This window comes from Triticum dicoccoides, chromosome 2B, assembly GCF_002162155.2.
Source record: "Triticum dicoccoides isolate Atlit2015 ecotype Zavitan chromosome 2B, WEW_v2.0, whole genome shotgun sequence".
Classification (NCBI taxonomy): Eukaryota; Viridiplantae; Streptophyta; class Magnoliopsida; order Poales; family Poaceae; genus Triticum; species Triticum dicoccoides.
Window position 1 is genome coordinate 10,242,023 of NC_041383.1, and position 6,661 is coordinate 10,248,683.

The following is a 6,661-nucleotide window of genomic DNA, read 5'->3' on the forward strand; positions in this document are numbered from 1 at the left end:
GCCGCGCCGCCCCATCACGTCCGGCTCCACCCCACCCCGACCCCGTTCTCCTCCTCTCTGGCCGCCTCAGCCTCCGGTCCATCCTCTGCCCGGCCCCGCTCCGGCCGCCTCCGCCTCCGGTCCGTCCGCCGCCCCGCTCCATCCGCTTCCACCCAGCACCGCACACCGCCACCCCACTCCATCCGCCTCCGCCCCGCGCCGCACACCGCCGCCTCGCTCCCCGCTCGGCCGCCGCCCGCTCCCTGGTGGCACCGAAGAAAACGCCGAAGGGCAAGTCCGTTTTCTTCGGCGTGAGGGAGAAGCCCTACGAAAACTTCGGAGTGGAGTTCTCTGACGCCAAGCGGTGTTGGTGTCTCGGCACGCACCGCGGATGAGGCCTCACGTGACTACGATGTGGCGGTGTGGCGTGCCGGACGGCCGAAGTCAGACCTCAACATCTTGGAGGTCGAGACCCAGACGGTGGCGGAGTGGCTCATGCCGCAGGGCATCCGGATGGAGGAGATGCCGGTGAAGAAGGCGAAGAAGAGACCGGGGGTTTTCGTCGCTCCCGGCGAGAGCGACGAGGCGGCGATGGCTCGGTTTGCGCGAGAGCATCCACAGTACGTCCAGGCCGAGCTTGAGCACTACTGGAAGCGCGACGTCGAGACGAAAAAGAAGGGGGTGAAGAAGGAGGACGAGACCGGCCCCTCGACTATGATCCATATCGAGTCGTCGGATGAGGACTGGGGTGACTCTGAGGAGGAGGACGAGGGGTGCGATGACCCGGCCAAGGACGAGTTCTGAGAGCAGTTCCGCAGCTCCGACGACGAGGAGTAGTTTCATCTGGTAGTTCGAATAGGTAGTACTAGTTTAATTTATGTATGAACTATGTTGAATTTCATGTTTGAACTATGTTGAGATGAAGTAGTAGTTGGTCGTTTTAATCTTTATTTTGGACCATCTGTTGGAGTTGCTCTTTTATTTACATCTCCATTTTGGATCATGTTGAAGTTGAGCCTTTTTCGGAGATGTTAAAAGCATTTTTTGGTACTCCAAATTTGGACCATCACCGGTTTGGAGCACCGAAATATACATCGTCTATTGAAGATGCTCGAACTGACAGTCCAATGCTTGATGATATTTTCTGCGGCCGCCTTGGACAGGAGCTGCACCGAGCCATCGTCACCGAGGATGGACGCAGGCGGCAGCGTCGGTCTAGGGGATACTGGCGATGTTCGCTATGGTGGGGAGAGGACACGGCGGGGCGAGGCCGTGGCGGGGCGGGGCGAGGTCGAAGCGGGGCAGGGCGAGGCCGTGACGGCTGGCGGGGAGAGGAAGCGGCGGAGCGACGCCGTGGTGGGGAGAACCAACTTGGTGAGCGGCTGCTGTGCGGTGAGGGGAAGTGACTGATGCACCTATGCGGTGAGAAGAGTGGCTGATTTTATTTTTTTTAACAGACAGGGGTGGTTATTTTTTTTCAGGAATCTCAGGGGCGGTTACTGTGCGGTGAGAAGACTGGCTTATTTCTTTTTTTTTTCTCTCAAACAGTCCTAAATATGCCCAGCATGTGATCTAGCCGTGTGCCGTGAGTCTACGTACATAGGGGACCGCATGTTTCGTTGCGCCAATCTTCTCTCGAGAATAAGCGCACTCTCTCTCTCTCTAGCTGGCTGTTGGTTACCACGGTGTCGAGTTGACGGTGGAGGAAGACTCGGCATGAAGGCCAACCAGATTTGGCCACCTTGTTTTCGGGCTTTGGGGTTGTTCGTGGAGGCGGTTGACTTATTTTTCCTTCGCTAGGATTGTCTTGGCTCCTTCAAAAAGATGCGGGAAATGTCTAGTACGCTTACATAGTATTTCCCATGCATATTTAGAGAAATATAGTAAGTGTGATTTTTTGCGGGGTATATAATTAGTGTGATTTATGAGGTCGTATGTTATAGAGTTTGGATGTGTGCATATTGAGAGAGATTATAAGAGTATCTCCAGCCGCGCCCCCAACAAGGCCCCCCAGACGACTTTTCGGCCGCCGGTGCCAAAAAATCGGCCCAGACGCGTCCTAGGGGCCCATTTTTCGCCGGCTCGAGCCGAAATTGGCGCCGGCGGACCCAACCCGAAACCGGCGCGCTGGGGGGCGCTCGGGGGCGTCGGGCGAATCGTTTTTGGGGCCAGCCGCGTCAGTGACACCGCCCGCCTCATCTTCTCCCGACGCCTCGGTTTCCCACGGGGAATCAATGGCAAGGCTGCCGCCGGTCAGCTTTGCCATTGATTCCTCACGGGCGGCGCGTCACGGGGCGGCGCGCCGACGGCTCCCCTCCCTCGGACGCGTACACACGGACGCGGCGTGGCTATATATGGCCTCGCTCGCCTCTGATGAGCGCTACTTCTCTCGAGCGCCGTCGCCGAGCTCTTCTCCCCCAGCCCTCCCTCTCCCGTGTGCCGCCGCCCAGCCCCTCCATCTCCCTCCCCTTTCCCAATGGTCGAGCGTTTCCCCGAAGACGAGGCGGCGGCCAACGGCTTCGGCCGCCGTTCGCTCTGCGAACAGGAGTCGTGGCTCTTGTTCCAGGCAAACATCTCGGCGCTGCCGGACATGCGCGCCGGGCCGACGGGCTGGAGGCTCAGCAACAGGGGAATGCCCATTCCCCCATTGGCCGACGCCGTGGCCAAACCCTCCTACTTCGCCGACGAGGTCGAGATCATGCGCACCTCCGTCATCATCGCCGAGCTCTCCCTCCCCCCCCCCAGTACGCCTCCGACAAGCACGCGGCTTGGGCGGCGTACTTCGAGTGCCGCCAGCAGCAGCGGCTGGCGTCCACCAACGATGCGCCGGTGGTCAGCGGCCCGAAGAACAGCGAGGGGCGCCACCTGTGGTGGGGCGCCCCCGGCCGCACACTTGAGGGTGTGTTGACGCATCTCGAGGGCGGCAACAACCCGCCGTTGGCGTACCCCCGGCGAGGGTGGCCGCCCCGGCGCACCGCCGACGCGACGGGCAATGGGCGCCAAGGAGGTTCGGCTCCTCCTCCTCTTCTTCCTTGTCGCGGTCTTCCTCCCAATCCTCTGGCACTCCGACGCTGCTCGGCGTCAAGGCCGAGCCCGCGGCGGAGACGCCGCTCGGCCGGCGCACTCGCAACGCCGGCATCATCATCAGCGAGGGCGGCCGGCGCCCCTCCTTCGCGCTTCGTCAAGCCGAAGACGGAGCTGGGGCTGGCGCTGGTGAAGACGGAGCCGGGGCTGGCGCCGGTGAAGACGGAGCACGGCGAGGTCGAGCTCGACGACGACGCGGCCCTTGAATGGGCACGCCAGGACTCCCTGAAGATGTCGAGGGAGCGCCAGTGCGCCACCCTGCGGCGCTTCGCGCAGCGCCGCCGAGGCCGCGAGGAAGGAGTAGTCGTCATCATCGACGACAGCGACGACGACGACGACGCGCCGCCGCCGCCACCAGCCGGGGAGGGGTCCAGCAGGGGCGCCCGAGTCAAGGAGGAGAAGGCCGACGATGGCGGCGATGACGGCAACTACTCGACGTTTAGCCAGCTTTTTTATTAATTTATATATTTGCTATTACTAAACAGTATAACGCAGCTAGCTACGGACTTCCTCAGCAATTTCACGTTTTTTGCCGTTGGATCACGGTACTGGACGTTCCAGATCACAGTAGCCGGGCCGCTGCTCCGCGCGGTGACCTAGGGGTCCTCTCGTTAATTGGGCCGTTGAACCATGTTATCCGCAGAAGGGCCCAAAAGGAGAACCGTTCAGGCGTGGATTCCCTGCCTCTCTCCCATTGCTCACGAAACCGTGTTCCTCTCCGCCGCCGTCGCCGTTGTTGTACGCCGGAGAAGGAAACCAGGCTTGTGGGGGCACAAGGAGAGGTGTGAGTTCGTTCGCTCTCTTCGCGGCCTGAGGCTTCAACGAAACTCCCACGCATGGAGCTCCTCCTCGACCCCTCCCTGCTGGTACAGTGGTACCATCTCCCCCGCCACGAACCACTATCTTCCCCATCTTCCGTTCGACTCTCCCTCCTCGTGGGAGATTCTTTCCCATGCCATCGTGGATAGCATATGCATCGTCGTTGAATTGATTGATACGCAAACACACCATCTTCTAACTAACTGGTTGGTCCATTAGTTTGATTAGGAGTTGATAATAGTTTCGATTTGAGATTACTCCACCCCTTCTAAAAAACCTAATTTTCCTAATGTTTATGCATCATCAAGTGGGTAAGTTGGCGTGGATTTGACCTGGGTTGCGAGTTAATCTGCATATCACAAAAAAAAAATCAAAGGTGCAGGAAAGATTACACAATGCACCATGTGGGATCAGTGATCACATCAAGTTATAAACAGACAAGATTTTCCTTTTAGATATTAGATAGTGGAGGAATTGTGGACACCGGCAGCAGCAGCATTCTCCATATATTTTAGACAGTGTTAATGATGTCCATGTGCTCTATAGCTGACCATGTATTTAGTTGTTAATTTATGTAGCATATAGATTGTGATGGCAAGTTTGCAGTGCAATTTCTAAATTCCATGTGGCACATAAAAATGATAATTTACAATCTGCAAAGGCTGAAACAAGGTATACTTTCCTATCACATGTCTTTCTTCTTTGCAGAGGCTGGGGGCTTTCCTCCTTTTCAATAAAAAAATATATCTTTCTTCTCACAAAAATCATGTGCTCTCTTCTACACTAAGTTGCACTTGCCATCATCGGAAAATCATTATACACTTCAGCCATAAATCATCTGACGTTGAAAGCGATAATAGCTTATTGACTGGATCTGCCATTTATGGACTTGCCTTCTACCAAATGTGATTATGTTGCCGCACTTTGTAAATCATTTGTGTCCTTGTGAATTCCTTTATTTGTAGGTGAATACAGCAGCTATAGCTGGTGAGCTCCTGCACATGGGTTCTGACACTCCTCAACCCCCTTCCTGCCTGGTTGCTTCGGGATGAAAGGATTATTATAGTCGCGACTTAATAGACCGCAGCAGCGAGAATACCTTCTGATCTTAAAGTTCTAGAACTTTGTTTTGAATTTGAACGTGTGGAATGGGCCGAAAAAATGGTATAAGAATGTACTTTATCAAATTCTATGGCAACTTCACTGAGGGAAAAAAAGCTTATGAACTTATAACTTTTTTATTGAGCTGGTGTAGTTAGATGTTCTATGGGATAATAGCACCGTGTTAATAATCAGTATAATATATACTATTGCTTTCATTGTTATTACATTGTTGTCTATATTTATGAAAACTATCAAAGTACATGCTTTTTATTTCAAAGTGGATCTGATCACCACAATCGGGTCCCAAACTTTGCTGATTTTGTGTCAATCATTCAGAAATTTGTTGATAGAGCTATGTTCTACACATGTGTATCTTTGGTTTGAAAAAATGATTAGAATTCCCGATTTTATTGCTGACAAATTTATACCAGTAAGTTTGTAAAGTTTAATTATTATGTTATGCGTCTTCATTTGTTAATGGAAATTCCAATCTCCCTGTGTAAAGAAATATAAGACCGTTTAGATCATGATCTAAACAATTATATATTTCTTTACAGAGGGAGAATTTATTAACGGTAATTCCCGTCTATTTTTCATACAAATGGGAGGGCGCGACAACGTGCGCTTTCATGATCTAGTGTATGTAATGAGATGGCGACTACTCGACTAAATCCGCGAATATATGCCCAAGTTTGCCGAAATTTGTCATGTTTCAGCCGAACTTTGCCTAAATCTGCTATACAATTTTTTTAACGCGCCTGGGGCGGCCCTGGGGGCGGCGGCTGGGGACCAACTCGCCCCAGGCCCATTTTTTGCGCCGGGTCACCCCCAGGCGGCTATTTTAGGCCCCCACGGGGGGCCAACGGTTGGAGATGCTCTAAATAACATTTTCCATGCTTGTCAAGAGAAATAATTAATGGAATAATAATGTGACATATGCAGTGAGGTGGCATGTATACATGTTCAGAGAATTGAGATAGTGGAGATCAACTATTAAGGTATATAAGGTACATGATATGAGAATTAATGTACGTTCAATAAAAAATTAAATGACCGTGGCCGTGGCAATGCACGGACATTCTACTAGATTTGCGTTGGGTACCTCCTTCGCACCGAGTGAGAAAGTTGAGTCCTCCAAAAAAGCGACAAAAGTGAGTGGTGCTGCAGCCTTAGATGAACATTGCAGGGTTGATATGCTCTGTCTAAGTCAGCAAATGACTTGCTACTCAACACCAGCCGATCTGAGCCGGGAACGGAGTCACAAGCGAGAGGGCTGGGCGATCGCGTGTGGATTTTGTTCTCTGACTCACTTGATTAATGGTATTGAACCTTTCTCAGTGTCTTGCACCGAGAAGGAAAGATACCACTATTTCAAGGAAACTAGCGATATAAAGACAGTACACAGTTGTCACTATATCAAATAAAATGTCAACGTTCATAGTATAATTGTCACAAATTGCATAAGTAACCATCAAAGAAAGCTACGGATGTAGTATAATTTTCAAACAAACCAACTAATTGACAGTCCAATGCTTGGTGATATTTTCTTTCATAATTAACGTTATCCTTTCGTCCAGGGCTTGATAATACTTTTATAATTAAAGTGATCCTACCGTCTAAAGAATGAAACTCTTTATAATTAACGTGATCCTTTCGTCCAACACTCGATGATACT